The following is a 17,869-nucleotide window of genomic DNA, read 5'->3' on the forward strand; positions in this document are numbered from 1 at the left end:
AACTTAAAGAAGTTTTTATTTCTAGGTTGTTATAACTGAATCTATGTTCATTTATTTTTGGGTTGCAATACTTCCTTTTCCTCCCGCCAGTTTTGAATCTAGCCAATCACGAATTCTTGTAATTAATTTTCAACCAATCCCACATTTCTTGTTCACTTTGAATCTGCCAATAAAAATTAAGAGGGTGTGTCCTGATTAGTCTTGAATGCTCTCGAACCTTCCCTGAGGGTATATAAACTGTGGCTTTCCATGTTTCCTTGTCAACTGATCATCGTCTTTCTGCGTGTGTGTTAAGGCAGGTGTGTGTGTCAGCGGAACATCTATAAGGTAATGGCCACGTAAAATCTATCTATCTTGCTACCTCCGCAGCTTTATTTGAGGGGGAGGTCCGAATCTTTAACTATGTAACCTACTTTTCTAAAATGTAAATTTTTTTTCGGCTAATGTAAAACTTCATAAAATCTTTAACGTAAATCGGGGATAGAGAGCGAATTACCCCCTCGAGCTCCCCTTCATCTTGCTTTGAGCTGACTACGTTTTGCAATCTTTCTGTAATATGTTAAAGATATTTCCATGCGAGCCACCTCAGTAGTTTGGGAATAGCCCGTTTCATCGGCCGAGAGCCCTATATGTCTTCATATTTCATTATCTGGAGAACAGTGTTCTCCTCCATTCAGTTTGTGTTCGGGACGTTTTATTTAACTTGTTCTTTTTTCGCAAAGGTCCTGTAGGTTGGGTACTAGATACCCCTGTATTAAGTAATTTCCATTTGTAATTTGTGCCTTGTGAGGCCAGAGATTGTAATCGTCTTATGTAATATTGCCTTGAGAGGGCTGTAAGAAACTGAGAGCCTGTTAGCTCTTTTCAAGTTTCTGTAATAGTAATGAGTGCCTCTGGAAGGCTATTTTGGGAGCAAGTGCTCGAGGGGATTTCCGCCCTTGAGTAAATTATTCTTTGTTTGAATTAAATTTGTAAACTGGATCCGGTATGTCTGGAATTGTAACCTAGAGGCTTGTAGCCCAGAATTGTCAAGGTCTGAATCTTGGGAAGTTTCCAATTTCTGAAATTGTCATTGTACCGGATGTTTCATTGTTATGAAAAATTGTTAAGTTTGAAGTTCTAAAAGAAATATAACCTTCAGTTCAAGTTTTAAATTAATTTTGATATTGTAGATAGACCCATTCACCCCGGCACCTGCTCTAACCTCTTTCTGCTCCACGGGTACTTCCGTAACATTAACAAAGCCAGAAGAAATAAGAAATAGATGGAGTATTTTCAGAAGTTGCTAAACGTGAGAACTAATGACTAATTCAATCGACGACCAGGAAAGGCAATTAATTGATGAAGAAATGTATAAAGAAATTACAATGAATGAAATTGAAATGGCGGTAAGAAACATGAAGAATGGAAAAACTCCTGGAATAGATGAAATTTCCATGGAGATGATAAAGGCAGCAGGAGCTGTAGGCCTGCAGTGGACATACCGAGTTCTCCGGATTGTCTCGGAGAATAAGGAGGTCTCTGGTGGTTGGCTAAAAGGAATAATCATCCCATTTTCAAGAAAGGTGATAAGAAAGTACTAAGGAACTACAGAGGATTTACTGTGATATCCCATGTTGATAAGATAATGGAGAGGATACTAGAAAGGAGGATAAGGTTGAGGGTTGAAAATCAGATACAGGAAAATCAGTTTGGTTTCAGAAGTGGAAGGTCAACAACAGAGCCCATTTCCATTATGAGACAACTAATGGAAAAGCAATGGGAGTATGGGAATGATATGGCAATGTTATTCATTGACATTGAAAAGGCATATGACAGTGTCCCCAGGACTAGAGTTTGGAACAGTCTGGTGGAAAAAGGAATTGGACAGGGATTTACAAAAATTATCATGGCAATGTACAAGGAATGTTGTTGTTGCGTGCAAACACAAGTTGGCAGGACAAGTTGGTTCAAAATTACTAGTGGGCTGAGACATGGAAGTGTCCTATCCATTACTGTTTACAATAGTAATGGATGACATCATGAGAACAGCAAAAGCAGCAAATGGAGGAAGAGAAATGAACATAATGTTATTTGCAGATGATATTGTGATTTGGGGAGAAGAGGACATGAAGGTTCAAGAACAGTTGCATGTGGTGAATGGGAAGATGGAAGAATAAGGACTGAAAATAAGTGTAGAAAAAAGTAAAACTCTTGTTATGACTAGAGGGAAGAAAGAAGGGAAAGGTCAGATTAGACTTGCAGACAAACCCCTGGAGGTAGTGGAAACATTTAAATACCTGGGGAGTGAATTAATGGAGAATGCTCGACTAGATGCTGAGATTAGTAAGAGGATTCAAGCAGGAAACTGTTCCTATCATAGTGTAAGAAACATGTTATGGGACGAAGATGTACCAATGGAAGCAAAGGAAACTATGTACAAGATGTATTACGTACCCAGGACAACATACGGAGCAGAAACTTGGACAATGACAAAGAAGGATGAGAGTCAAATACAGGCAGCCGAAATGAAGTTCTTGCGGAGTATGATACATAAGAGTAGAAGAGACAAAATAATGAATGAGAAAATCCAGGAAGAAATTGGAGTAGAATAAATGAATGATAGAATAGAGAAGAGCCGACTAAGATGGTTTGGGCACAAAAAGTGAATGAGTGATGAAAGAATAAGATGTACAATATTATAGGGAAGGATCCACCTTTCAATACTCCGTAGTAAGTTGAACTAAAAAGTAGTTACAACCTGTTTATTGGGACCGGTTTCAACACATTTCAAGTGCCATCATCAGCCAATTAGCGAAGATCTTAAAACAACTAATACATTGAACACAGGCAAAAAATTAACATTGTATCATATCGTAGCAATACGGAACAATCATGAAGTTTTCAACTTTAAATGATGAAAGAATGCCAAAAAAAGTTATGGAAATGCACATGCAAGGAAGGAGAGGCCGTACAACCACAACTGAGATGGAAGGACACAATCCAACGAAGTATTATAGAAAGAAACCTGGACTGGGACACAGTGTTGGAGGAGGAGTGGTGGAAAGACCGAAGAAAGTGGAGAGGAACCATATTTGCCCCTACCCAGCTGCAGCTGGATAAAGGGAAATGATGATGACTTAAATCTCAAAAACTGCAGATGTTACAGTGATGAAAATTGATATTTGGAATCTCTTTTAAAAATAGAGAAACAATTTTTTTTGGTGGTGGGGGAGGGGAATCTACTTAAGAGGGGGTAAACAGGAGTGACAAAGGGGGTGAATTTTAAAAATGAGTATATCTACAATATATCTCAAAAATTTAACATGTTACAGACATGAAAGAGAGAAGAATTGAGAAGCCAGTGGCTTTACGTCGCACTGACACAGATAGGTCTTATGGCGACGATGGGATAGGAAAGGGCTAAGAGTTGGAAGGAACCGGCCGTGGCCTTAATTAACGTACAGCCCCAGTATTTGCCTGATGTGAAAATGGGAAACCACAGAAAACCACCTTCAGGGCTGCCAACAGTGGGATTCGAACCCACTATCTCACGGATGCAAGCTCACAACTGCGCGCACTTAACCACACGGCCAACTCGCCCGGTACAGACATGAAAATTAGAAACGGAAAAAGGGTTTGAATTCTTTTTATGAGGACACATATCTCAAAACCTGAGGATGTTACAGACATGAAAATCTGTATTTTGAGTCTTCTTTAAAAATACAAAAAAAAACACATTCTTTTGTTTTTGGAAAGTCCACTTCACTTAAGGGGCAGGTACTTTTTTGTTTTCCGATAGACCACTTAAGAGGGCAGGGTGGGTGAAAAGAAGTCCAGAAAGTGTTGAATTATTTGTATGAGGATACTTTTATATCAAATACTGAAGATGTTACAGAACTAAAAATTGGTATTTTTAATATGTTTTAAAAATAAACACACATTTTTTGTTTTGGGAAAAACGCTTAAGGGGAGGTTGTAATAAGGACTGAAAAAAGGGTTGAATTATTTTTACGACGATACTTATATCTTAAAAACTGAAGATGTTACAGACCTGGAAAATTGAAAAATCCAATTAAGGGGAGGGGGATAAATGAGTTGAATTCTTTGTTTGAGGAAACTTATATCTTGAAAACGAAGGATGTTATGGACGAGAAAATTGGTATTAGGAATCTCCTTTTAAAATAAAGACACGTATTTTGTGGCAGGGGAGTGAGGGGGGTGGAATCAACTTCAGGGGGGAGGCGGGTGTAAAAGGAGTTGAATTCGTTTTATGAGGATACAAATAGGAAGAGAACTTAAAACAATAGACGTCTAAGAGGGTTTTGACTGAGAGGGAAGGGGGGTGAGGAATGATGACAAAAATATGCATTTATATGAAACTGTTTGAATTATGAATTTAAAATTTCAAATGATATACTAGGTGTTAAATAACATAAGGTTTGAAACAAATTTAACCACTCAGAGAGTTAAATGGGGGTTAAGATCCGAAAACAAATATATTCATTCCTTACTCTGAAATGGTTTAGCGTATGAAGACAATATTTCAAATAGCATTATATATTTTAAATGTTGGGTGTGAAATTCTAACATTCCACCCCTAAAGTGTTAAATGAGGTTAGCTCCGTAAACAAAATTATTCATCCCTCAAAAACCGTTTCATGTAAAAAGTTATAAATTTATGAGAAGGGTCTTCTTTTATGCCCTTGGTGTAGAATAGGGTTTTAGGTGGTGGTTGGCTCTCAAAAACACAACATCCACTCTTCTGAAACTGGTTCAAGCACGAACGTAATCAAATTCTTCCGTATGGAGTCCAAATGAGTGTTAGATCAGAAAAGAAATAATCATTCCCCCAAAACCATTTGACATATGAACTGAGGGTGTATTTTACAGGCTCAGCTGACAGTGGACTCTCCAAAATGTAAAACTTTGAATACCAACTTTCAGTTTAAAACCGTAGTGACGCACGGGTATCTTGCTAGTACTTAATATACCACACATTTAATAAAAAAATGGCGTTACAACACCCAATGAAATGAACATGGTTAGTCAGTATGCAAGACACGTTCTGTATGCCCACCTTCTTGGTGTACAAGAGTTCGAGAGAAATCTACACGTTTACAACAAGTCAACGACACGTCCTCACTCATCCCTCGGGAAAAAGTCAGAATGGCTGCTTGCAATTGCAGTACATTTTCTTGTTCCTGGTGGTAGGTTACCTCCTTCAAATATCTCCACAGGAAGAAGTTGCAGGGATTAGAATCAGGGCTATGTGGTGGCCAGATACAGCCGCACTGGAAACGTGCAGGATATCGATGGGACATCACACGGGGCCTAAAATATTCATGCAGGAAATCCAGAACAACATTTGCTGTGTACAGACGAGCCTCCATTTTGCAGAACTATTGTGTCTGTATTAGTAGTCTTGCAAAAACTTGAGGAAGGAAACTGTTTTTTCTTAATGTCCATGTAATGCACGCTGTTGACTGTGGATTGTGTCATTGGAAAAGATTGGCCCAATAATTGGTTGAGGCATCATACAAAACCATAAACCCAGCTCAAGGGAGATAGGCTCATCTTCCCTATCCTTCACTTGAGTAATTCTTGTCTGGCGCATCCACGCCGCAGGGGTGGGTATCCTCCACATCAATAGGCCGGTGTGAAGGAGAACTAGGTTCAGGGAGGGACCCAGTCTCACAGGGAATAACGTGGGACCCATGTCCAGGGTTACGGGTGAAGACCGTAACAGCATCTTAGGCAGAGAAGGAGACCTTTGGAACGGCGAAAATGATGGGTGAGGCAACCTGTCCTCTCTGGGCAAAATTAGAAGAGGAAACCACTGCTTTGTGGAGAAGAGGGATCTTCAAAGGCTAAGGGAGTAAACCCCGAAAGAACATCCTCAGATGCATTAGGCTTAGCAGATCAGCAGATGTAATAAGGACTGGTAGTTTAAAAATGGAAATGGAATTAAAAAGTCTAACTACAGTTGCACAATATGATGGTAATGCTGATGTTCGTGCAAGTGTTAGATTAGAGAACAAAACCCGATTTGGAACAATATATATTTTAACAATGACTGGGAAGGAAAATGAATTAATTGACCTAATGGAGAGACAAAAACTCGACATCCTGGAATTAAGTGAAGTAAAATGGAAAGGGAAAGGAATGAAGAAACTACGAAAGAGGTACACCTTGTACTGGATGGATAACAGTACAGAGAAAAGAAATGGAGTGGGATTTGTAGTGAATCAAAATGTCGAACCAATAGCTTCCACAGACAGGATGTAGTGTGGAAGAAAAGTAAGTGTTCCTCAATGATCTGAAAACACATATTGTTGGAGATGGGATCATAATGGGAGATCTGAATGCTCATGTGGGAACTGATAGAATGGGATATGAGAATGTTCTGGACCCACATGGGTATAGCGATAGAAATGAAGATGGAGAGAAACTGTTGGATTTTCATATCACAAATAACTTGATAATAAAGAACACATGGTTTAAGAAGAGGAATAGCCATAAGATCAGCCGATATAGTTGGGATCGACAGTGTGGAACACATCAATTTTATAACAACAGACCAAGAATGGGGAAGATACGTCATGAATATGAAGATAATCTCCAGTGAAAGTATGGAAGGTGATCATAGATTATTGATTGTGGAATTAAAACAAGTAAAATTCCCTAAAATTGTATTGAAGAAGAAACAAAAGATCAGGATTTGGGAATTGGAAGAGGAGGAGAAAAGAATGGCATTCCAAGATTGTATAAAAAGGAAGTTGCCAAACACAGAAATACAAAGTGGAGAAGAAGAGTGGGACAATTTAAAACAGACATTTGTGGAAGCAGCAATTGAGGTATGCAGGAAAACAAAAGCAAAGGTTAAGGGAAAGGAGACACGGTGGTGGACAGACAAAATAAAAAAAAGAGATAAAAGAAAAGGACAAGGTGAAGAAACGAATGGATAACGAAAAACAAAAAACGTATCAGAGGGATGAGAATAAGATAGAAAGGTTACATGTGGAATACAAAAGATTGAAACTGTAAGTAAAGAGGACTATCGAGGAAGAAAAGGAGAAATGTTCGGGAGAATTTACCAACGAAATTGAGCAAGATAGTCGAGGAAATCAGAAACTATTATACAGAGTAATAAAATCGAAAAGAATAAATCAAGAAAAAATCAATGCATTAGAGAGAGAAGATGGATCCATAGCACAGGACGTCAAGGGTCTTCAGAAGGTGATGGCAAAGTATTTTAAAACACTTTGAGGATTACTGTTCAGAGGAAGAAGGAGATAAGAAAATGGAAATAATGGATGGAGAAAAAGAAGAGAACCTGATAACATGGTTGGAACTTCAAAGGGCAGTGAAAGCAATGACCAAAGGTAAAGCAACTAGAAAATATTAATTCCATGCCGATATGATTAAGGCAGCAGAAAGCATTGGACTACAATGGCTAAACATAGCCCTCAATGAAAAAAACAAAAATGAGGGGGGAAAAAATGCCATATGGAAGGACAAAAGGATACCTGAAGATTGGCAACAAGGAAGCATTATACCACTGTTCAAAAAAGGAAATAGGAAGAAATCTGAAAATCATATACGTATAACCCTATTATCATATAAGCTAAAAATAATGAAGAAGGTCATAGACAAAAGAATGAGGGATATAACAGAAACACAGACGAAGAATAATATGGCTTTAGTTCGAATAGATCAACAATAGACTTGATATTTACAGTGCAAACAATAATGGAAAAATATCTGGAAAGGAACAAGGAAATCATCTTCGTATTTTTGGATTTGGAAAAAGCTTATTATACAATTAAGGGAAAACATGTATGGGAATGCCTACTGAAAAGGAATGTACAAAAATCATTAATTAACAAGATAAAAATGTTGTATCATGAGAGTATGTATCATGAGAGTAAAAGCAGTGTACCAGAGGGGAGTAGTGACTGAAACATTTTACACAAAATAAGGTCTCAAGCAAGGAAGTGCCCTGTCGCCATTATTGTTTATTATATTGATGGATGAAATCATAAAATGTGTAAAAGAGAGTATCAGTAGTGAATGCTTTGGTATTTGCAGATGATGTGGTAATTTGGGGAAAGGGAGAAAAGTAAGCATAAAGGAGACTGGACATTAGGAATGAAAATCTGAAGGATTTTGTACTGGTAATTAGTAAAAAGAAAACTGTAGTCATGCACTATGGAAAAGAGAAAACGAGAAGCCAAGTGAACGTAGATGAAGAACGGTTAGAGAATATATAACATTTTACATATCTGGGTAGCATTATTAATGAAAGTAATGAAATCGACCCCAGAAATTAACAGACCAGGTAAAGGTACATTTTATCATGAAGTCAGAGAGCTTTTATGGGATGACAAAGTATCCAAGAGAACGAAATTAACATTATATAAACAGTATTTGAAACCAATTTTAACATACCAAATAGAAATGCTGGTAACTAATAAGAGACAAGATAGTAAGATTCAATGAGTAGAATTGAAATTTTTAAACATCGGTTAAAAAAACAAGAAGAGTTAGAATTCAAAATTTTAAAATCAGAGAACTAAATATACAACCGTTGGTACAGAAGTACAGAAAGCAGGACTGAGATGGTTCGGACATGTATAAAGAATGGGAAAGGAACGGGTAGAAAGAAGGGAATTGAAAGAGAAGAAAAAGGGGAAGACACCAGTTGGAAGACCACGAAGAAGGTGGATGGATCAGATCTGGAAGGACATTAGAGAATCTGGATAGGATGTGGTGGAAGTAATGGAGCAGGAAAAGTGGAAGGACAGAAAGGAGTGGAGAAGGCTTGTTAACCACACCCGGACGACTGGAGTGGGACACTGATGATGATGATGATGATGATGATGATGATGATGATGATGAATTCTAAGACTGGAAATCGCAGCCTTCACACACCCTTTTGCACCATGACTTTCAACCCCATGCACATCACCAGGCTGTCGTTTTGCTCAAGACAGGACATTCTATTTGTTCACAGCACCGTTGAGATGAAGGTTATCCTCAGTGTCACCGGTCCTCGTGCCTCATTAGGTTTTATTCTTATGCAATGTTATGGGATCACTTGATTGTTTTCAGGATCCCCTTTCTCTTTTGTGTACTGGCCCATTCATTTTTGGATCTTTTTTGGAATTCAACTTATTCTTGGCCTATATTTGTAGCATGTTCCTGTTCAGCTGAGGATTCTTCTCATCCATAGGTGCATTTCTTTTGGCTTTCCTTCCAAATAAAAGAGAAGCAAGTATTCAATAGAGTTATTCTGGTATGTGAAGGTGCATAGGTCTTTGAAAGATGGTCAGAGCTCAATTCTCCCTTGTTAAAAATGAAGCTCTGAGAGCTGCTGACTGGTTATCAAGTTACTTAAATGATTACCAATTGTTGTTAAGTGTGATTGATTACCACTGTTAACTAACTTCTTGTGGTTTCTTGTTAAGGAAAAAAGAAACAAAAAAGATAATGAGTGAGAAAGAAAAGATATTAGTGCTTTCTTTTATTATGTGGTCGTTTTATTCATCCAGCCCTAGAGCCCTGCCGCCTCTTTTCCCCACAACCTCTGGACTGCTGTTTCAAGTGGTAGCAAAGTTCGTTAAATAGGCCTGGGCAAAATCAATTTTCGCCATGTCTAATCCTCGGGATGTTTCTTGCCCTTTGTATCTTCGCAAGGAGGAAGTAATCTATGAACTCCTTATTAGAAAGTGTCATCAGCAGGCAAGATAAATGTCAACATACAACTTCCTAAAGCCACCTTGGATTGTAATTCCTGTATTCGATGAAAAAGGATCTGGTGAGTTACTGTCCATAGTCAAGTCAAATATTAATGAGCTTAGTTCACTTATTAGCTCTTTTGAAGGTAGTGATCCTTCCCCTAATCAGCTTAAGCATTTTCAAGCCCAGCTTTCGCATTTTCTTCATCATATTTTAGTCTCTCAAATTACCGCCTGAGCAACATAAAACTGCTGATGCTTTACTAGCAAAAATTAATTTGCTATCTGCGAAGGTAAACACTTTATTGAGCAGAACAAGTGGTAACAAGGCTAATGATATCCAACTTGCAATTGATATCAAGAACGACCATAATGATCATCTGGAAAATCTATTTCCATCCACGTGAGGTTCAGGCATGAATAAAAATTCCTCCTTTGTAACATGAATATAGTATTTTAATATGATTGGATACAATTATGATCTCAAGACCAGAAGAGATGTTGCACTTGACATATATAAAACCATTACACTAGTAAAGTAAACTCGTGTCGTCATCCCGAGGTGATGCAACTCTTTTCAGGCACACCCCCCATTGGAGGTGAGCTGCATGTACCATTTCAACCACATTGCAGCCCTCCTGCCATTCTTAAATTTCTGGCTGTACCAGGAATCGAACCCGGGCCCCAGAGGACGGCAGCTAATAACACTAACCATTACGCTACAGAGGCGGGCACCATTACGCTACAGAGGCGGGCACCATTACACCGATTTGGTCCTAATAAAAGACGGATATATTTACGTTTAAGTTTTTATGTTAAAATGTCCTTATAAAACAGCAGCCGTTTTACTGTATTTATTTCAGAGCTGCATAATAAGGCTTGTAGCCGCTTCAAAGCGGAATCGTTCTTCTCTGACAAATTACGCTGAGGGGTCTTGTATGCAAGATTTTTTTAATTTTTATTTTTGTCTCGAAAAGCCAAGGAGGGTCCAATACACAAGTAAATACGGTATTTATATTATCCCTTTGGGAACATTTCTCGTTCACGTTTGTCCTGTATTATTTGTAATCAGTGCACATCAGCAACATTTTCAATTTCCAGGTATTCTTTAGTCCCACTTAAATATGTATTGCAAATAAATTGAGGAACTAACTTCAGAAATAAGCATATATAGAAGAACTTGGGTCATTCAAATTTGCTTCCTGATTGGAAGAGAAAGGTAGTGCACAATCGTACTGGTGGTGAAACTGGAACTGTAGTTGTTGTAAAGCTAAGAATGTAAAAAGCCCGTGGCCACTTGAGGGCATGCTCTTTGAATAGTCTTCTATGTAGTAAACACTGAATTTCGGTAACCAGGAAAATTTGCTTATAAAGCCTAAACTAAGAACTCCATGTGGAGTTTATTGACAGCTGTCAGCACATGAAATGAGACATTCCACTGGCCAATAAAGTCCTTGGAAGTTGAAGCATGGGGACCTGTGGTAAAATATACATCATTAATTGCAGATGGATTAAGAGACAATAGCTTGAATTTACTACCGAGGGACAACAAAATGAAAATGATTATCTGTTACAATCAATCAATAAACAAACCTTGGAGATTGCACCATTTATGAAAATATCTTCACAGAAACAAAACAAAATTACAAGATTTTTAAAACAGATGGTGAAGAATTAATCATGTTTGTAGTATCACCATTGATGCATATTTTTAATTTTGAAGTTTTAACGCAAAAATGCCATGTGCATTTTTATGATCTGTTATCATTTTGAAATTAAGATTCGGGTAAGTATGGTGTGTGATATTGTTAATTTGAATGTTTTCTATTTTTGTTTTCTCATCCCTTCAGCTTCAATTAACCACGTACTACCATATAAAATTCACAGTTTTAACAGAAAGTAACAAGAAACAACATCAAAATTTCAGTTAAACTGTAAAAAGATAATTGAGAAGCAATGACATACACTAGCATCAGAAAGTTTAGATTCACCCATGAATTTTCACTTACCATGAACGATAGGGGCTATTTGTTGAAAATCAACATGGAAATACCTATGTTTTTAGAACTAACTAGTTTTATTACACATTTTACTAGATTTCCCTTTACACCGATCATTCACAGGGAGCTAGAAACACAATCACAACATCTTAAACAATCACACTGCCTGTTCATCAATGTGTTGACCCTTTGCTTTGATTACTGCTTTACAGATGCATAGGATTCTAGCTCTGAATTTTCCCAAAGTCTCGGTATTTATACATTCCCACGTTTCTAACAGACATAGCCACAACCCATCCAAACCGCCTGGAGCATTTTCTTTCACTTTCCCGTCAAGTTCTTCCCACAAAACTTCCCACAAAAGTTCAATAGGTGACAGATTGGATGATTGAGGCAGCCAGACCATTAATTCAAATTTTCCTTAAGCTTGTTTCCTTTCCAGATACTGCTTGCACAAATGAGAGGTATGTTTAGGATCATTGTCCTGCTGTAGAACAAATCCTTCCAGATGGTACGGCATTGCGCGAAAGGATACGGTGATATTGTTTCTTTCCCAGTATTCCTTCTACTTTCACCAAATCACCAACCTGATTATTTCCAAAACATCCCCACACCATCACATTTCCTCCTCCATGCTTCACAGATGGAATTATGCAGGATTCCATAACCCTTTTGCCGGGGCTGCGACGAACATATTGGCGACGATTGGAACCAAATTTTTCAAATTTAAATTCATCCATCCAAAGCACCCTTTTCCATTGTTCAGCGGTCTAGTTAGCATGCATTTTGGCCCATTGTAGCTTTTTCTGCTTGTGTACAGTTTTCAACAATGGTTTCTGTACGGCTATGTAACCAAACAATCCCGCCTCAAGCAGACGACTTTTCACTGTTGTTGCAGACACAGGTTGTTCTCTTGTTTTATTTACCTCTGAGCAAATATCTACCGCAGTATGCCTTCTGTCACGCTTGCTGAGTGAGATTTAAAATATGGTTATCTTCAATTTTAGAAGTCTTCCTTGGACATCCACTGCGTGGTCGCTCCTCGTAACTACCCGTTTCCTCTCTGCGTTTCACTGCTCTGCAAACGCTGTACACTATTTCTTTATAAGCACAAGCTTTGGCTCTGTTTTCTTGGGTTATATTAGCCTTCTTCCCCATATTCGATTGTTTGATGTGTGTTATTACCATAGTTATGCCCAGATATCACCAATGTAGAAAATAAACAATCTGGTACAGAGATTAACATACAACTGCTCAGGATAACTTCTGTAGGCTAAATGTCGACTTCCAAGACAGCGAGGAAACAAGAAGGACAAGTAACCACATGACGGAGGCATGTTGATTACCTGGGAAAGGGCCAGAAGTTATCCAGGTAGAAGCAGGCATCAAAAGCTGGGATTATAAATCTGTCAACTTCTTTGAAAAGATACAGTAAAATCTCACAATATGCACTGAAATAGCTTTACGAAAGTGCTGAAAGCATCCATACATAAGTAACAGAACTAAAGTACCACTTATCATCTCACAGAAAACAATTATTTAAGAAAATGATTAATTTTTGCAGGTGAGTCTAAACTTTCTGATGCTAGTGTATCTGCCAACATTTAGAAATCAAGAATAGGAAGATTTTTTTAATTCTTCGATTTCATCACATATACTGCGCCACTGTCTCGGTGAAAAAAAAAAAAAAAAAAAAAAAAAAAAAAGACAGGATAAAAAGCATCTATATCTACAGTTACAATGTGAACTGACTATTAAATTTAAAATCTTAAACTAAGAAAATATAAAAATGGTTACAAGAAAATGTAACAAACACAGAACAAAATGTGTAATAGTTCCCTTTATTAGACTATAAAATTAATGGAAATTCAACATTATAGGTATCTCTGAATACTTGGAGATAATGTTTGTTATTTTTTGTGGCCATTTGTGAAGAGAAAATACCAGAAACTGTTACCACACAACTTTCAGGAATACATTCAAGTCATATTTATGAACTACAGTGCTATTAAAACAATGTGCGTGTTCTGACAGTTCGCAACACGTGGCGCCGAACAAAGGAGTGGGAGTGCTGTGTTGCCACATGATCCAGCAGGAGTTACTACATCACAGTCAACATCTCTCGTTCTGCGCTAGGCTCTGCGGAAAAGAATATCCATTAACGGCGATCATGAAAGATTACATGTAATAAATATCATTTTTGGTCCGTATTGATGATATTTGATTGAAATAATAACATTAAGTTATTTATTAGACCACCTAATCAATACAAAATCGTCTTGGATGATTTACATAAATTTGTTAACTAATAGTGGTACATCTTTCGCCTTCCCTGAAGGCATCATCAGCCATAGACTTAACCTTAAATTAAAAATAAGGATCTAAATAACATGTAATAATGAAATGAATTTTAAAATCTTGAAGAGATTTGAAGTAAAATAACATTAAAAATAACAATGATGGTTTAAAAATACAATGTGATGAGATATAATAGTGGAAGTATTAACAAAATTAACATTAGAAGGCTGCTAAAATAAGTGCAATGGATAAAACAACAGATTGTTATACAACAAGTAGTAAGACTGCATAAAAATAAAGTTGATAGTCTGGCGGTTATAATTAGACGATGGCGAAAAATCGTATATAATCAAAGTAAAGAAGAGAGAATAAAAGTCAAAGTTAGTCGAGAGATCCGAAGTTAATCATGATCTTGAAGATAAAAGACAAAAGTCAGAGGCATATGGTGAAGTTGTAGAACACATTGAGGATATGAAGTTGTAGAATAGAAGATGAATAATAATAATAATGTTATCTGTTTTACGTCCCACTAACTACTTTTTAAGGTCTTCGGAGACGCCGAGGTGCCGGAATTTAGTCCCGCAGGAGTTCTTTTACGTGCCAGTAAATCTACCGACACGGGGCTGTCGTATTTGAGCACCTTCAAATACCACCGGACTGAGCCAGGATCGAACCTGCCAAGTTGGGGTTAGAAGGCCAGCGCCTTAACCGTCTGAGCCACTCAGCCCGGCGAATAGAAGTTGAAGAACACTTTCAAATAGGATCTCTATGGACCATCTCAAAATTTGAAGTAATGCTCAAATGTTGTAAATTGTGAGTTTGTAGATATTCTAGTTGAAAAAGCATATAATAGTGGAATCTGTAAAAGGAAGCAAGAAACATAGAGTTAATTGTGTGAAAAGATATTTGAAAATATTGAAGTAGAATCGTGTGCACTTACCATTTGACGGTGACAAAGATAGCTTGTAACGTTATGAGTTAGAAGTATTTGCAACAGTAGACTTCTTGCTACGTGTGTTATACCTGAAGGTTTGTGCTGGAGGGGGATCTGTTTGCGTTGACGTAACTATTGGAGGGGGGCTGCTATTGGTGGGAGGGAAGGAAGAGAGTGTATTACTGCGCGTGTTGTATCGGTGTAAGGCTATTGGAGGGAACAATGTTACGGTGGGTGTGGCTATGGGTTTATTGGTTGTATTTGAATTAGAGGTACTAGCGGCAGGGGGAAGGGAGGGGGGTATATCAGCTGTAGGGGAGGTGGGAACCCTAACTGATGTGAGGTTGAAGATTTTTAAGAATATGTTGGTGAGGGGAGTTGATTCTCGTAATAAAATAAGAATCTGTTCATACAAGGGGCTTTTTTTATCAATAGTGTCATTTAGGTTCTTATCTTTATAAAAATGTTGGTCAAGGAAAATAAATAAGTTTTCATATTCTGTCATGAGTTTACTTTTATCAACTCTTTTTAGGATATGGAGGTCTTGTTCTATTGTGGTGAATTTATGCCCTGTGTCCCTCATGTGGTTGGCCATTGCGGAGAATTTGTTGTGTCTTTGGGCATTGTAATGCATGGCGTATCTGGTGGAGAAGCTGCGGCCAGTTTGGCCAACATAAGAAAAATTACATGTAGAGCATTTCATTCTGTATATTCCTGATCCAGAGTAACTATTGTCTGTGATGTTAATAGAGTTGTGATTGAAGAATAAATTACGATTAGTGTGTCTTGTTGTGTAGGCTATTTTTATTTCGTGCTTCATTTCTTGCTTCCTTTTACAGATTCCACTATTATATGCTTTTTCAACTAGAATATCTACAAACTCACAATTTACAACATTTGAGCATTACTTCAAATTTTGAAATGGTCCATAGAGATCCTATTTGAACCTGTTCAACTTCTATTCTACAACTTCATATCCTCAACGTGTTCTACAACTTCACCATATGCCTCTGACTTTCGTCTTTTATCTTCAAGATCATGATTAACTTCGGATCTCTCGACTAACTTTGACTTTTATTCTTTCTCCTTTACTTTGATTATATAAGATTTTTCGCCATCGTCTAATTATAACCGCCAGACTATCAACTTTATTTTTATGCAATCTTACTACTTGTTGTATAACAATCTGTTGTTTTATCCATCGCACTTATTTTAGCAGCCTTCTAATGTTAATTTTGTTAATACTTCCACTATTATATCTCATCACATTGCATTTTAAACCATCATTGTTATTTTTAATGTTATTTTACTTCAAATCTCTTCAAGATTTTGAAATTCATTTCATTATTACATGTTATTTAAGGTTAAGACTATGGCTGATGATGCCTTCAGGGAAGGCGAAACATGTACCACTATTAGTTAACAAATTTATGTAAATCATCCAAGACGATTTTGTATTGATTAGGTGGTCTAATAAATAACTTAATGTTAGTACTTCGATCATGAAAGAGTTAGAAAAACGTTAAATATCGTTGCTATTATTCCAAGGTGGCTCAGCAGTAATTTTATTAGCTCAAATATCGTAAGAAAAAACTCCTCATTCCCCTTCCTCATAGGCTTTAATCAGTCGGGTTTTGCCCGGTGTTGATAACCTGTCATGTGATGGTCCAGATACATCCACTCCCTCTCTTTCCCCTTCACCTTCTTCCCAAGGCTCCTTTTCTTTCTTTTCTTTTTCTTTCCCTATTCTAATTACTGTAGCTTCAGAAATTTTAAAGCTGCTGCTGTTCTTTCTACAACTTTGTTAACGTCTATCAGTGGGCCTCCATTTTTCCCTTCAGCCTCAAAATATTCCCGTAAGGCACATACCATATCGCGAGCTTGACCACAAATAGCTAAGGCACATACCATATCGCGAGCTTGACCACAAAGAGCGAAGCCATGCCTCCCCATTACGCTTGCCTTTTTTCTAGGTGAATGAATTCTAGGTCGCCCTCGTTGTCGTTTAGCGGCGCTCTGAACGGGTTGCAACATTTTGAGTTCAGTAACTGAGACGGTGTTAAAATTACACTATACTACACAATACTATAATTTACACTACACTAGAATGCCAGCCTCAATAACGATACACTTATTAACACGAACACAATAGCACTATAATATTTAGTTGATTTAAAAAGCACACTATACAGACAATGATATCACTCAAAGTAGACATTGTTAGCCCAGCCACATGTGCTACGGTATACTATATTGGCAACGTGGAACTCGGACCGACCGCCTCTCGAAGCTTTAAGACAGCGGGGGTAGGAAATGCGAGAGTGCATGCCGAGCTGGGATTGGCTGAAACGGGAGGCGTGTACTGGTTGCCATAGTAACTACCACTTCCTACTACCACGCTGAGAGCTGTCAGAACACGCACATTGTTTTAATAGCACTATAAGAATGAACACAAACATACTGAAATATGCAAAACTACCACGTACAAAGAGATCAATGTGTCACATACAGTCCATTATTAATATATGACAGGGGGGAAAAGCACAGAACCGCAAGAAAAAAGATGTGGTCTACAACTTCCAACGAAACTACGCACAGAAACTATGTTAACAGCGTGCGAGCCCCGATAAACTCATCCTTTTGTCCCGATTAACAGAGTCGCTAATCTCTCCCACTTGTAGGACGATTGCCTTCCCCAATTCCCATCTATAAAGCACACATGCTGCTGTAGTGAGCGGGAAACATGATACACGAAGGCAACAGACAATACACTCACCAAAAGAATACTCTTGAAAATGAGGAGTAAATTACACAAACATGTACAAATTTATCTTGGGGGAAGAGTATTACCGAGTTAAAAAACGGAAAGTTTCCCGGTAAATAGAAAGTGTTGGCAGGTATGCAATGAGAAACTTATC

At 37.7% G+C, this 17,869-nt stretch overlaps 1 protein-coding gene across 3 annotated transcripts in view; it reads right to left on the bottom strand.

Annotated features, from left to right (window-relative positions):
• The window catches only part of LOC136873781 (activating transcription factor 7-interacting protein 1), a 457,029-nt gene that overhangs the window by 83,665 nt on the left and 355,495 nt on the right, over positions 1–17,869 (bottom strand). The window lies entirely within an intron of this gene.

Source organism: Anabrus simplex, chromosome 5 (genome assembly GCF_040414725.1).
Source record: "Anabrus simplex isolate iqAnaSimp1 chromosome 5, ASM4041472v1, whole genome shotgun sequence".
In the NCBI taxonomy this organism is placed as follows: domain Eukaryota; kingdom Metazoa; phylum Arthropoda; class Insecta; order Orthoptera; family Tettigoniidae; genus Anabrus; species Anabrus simplex.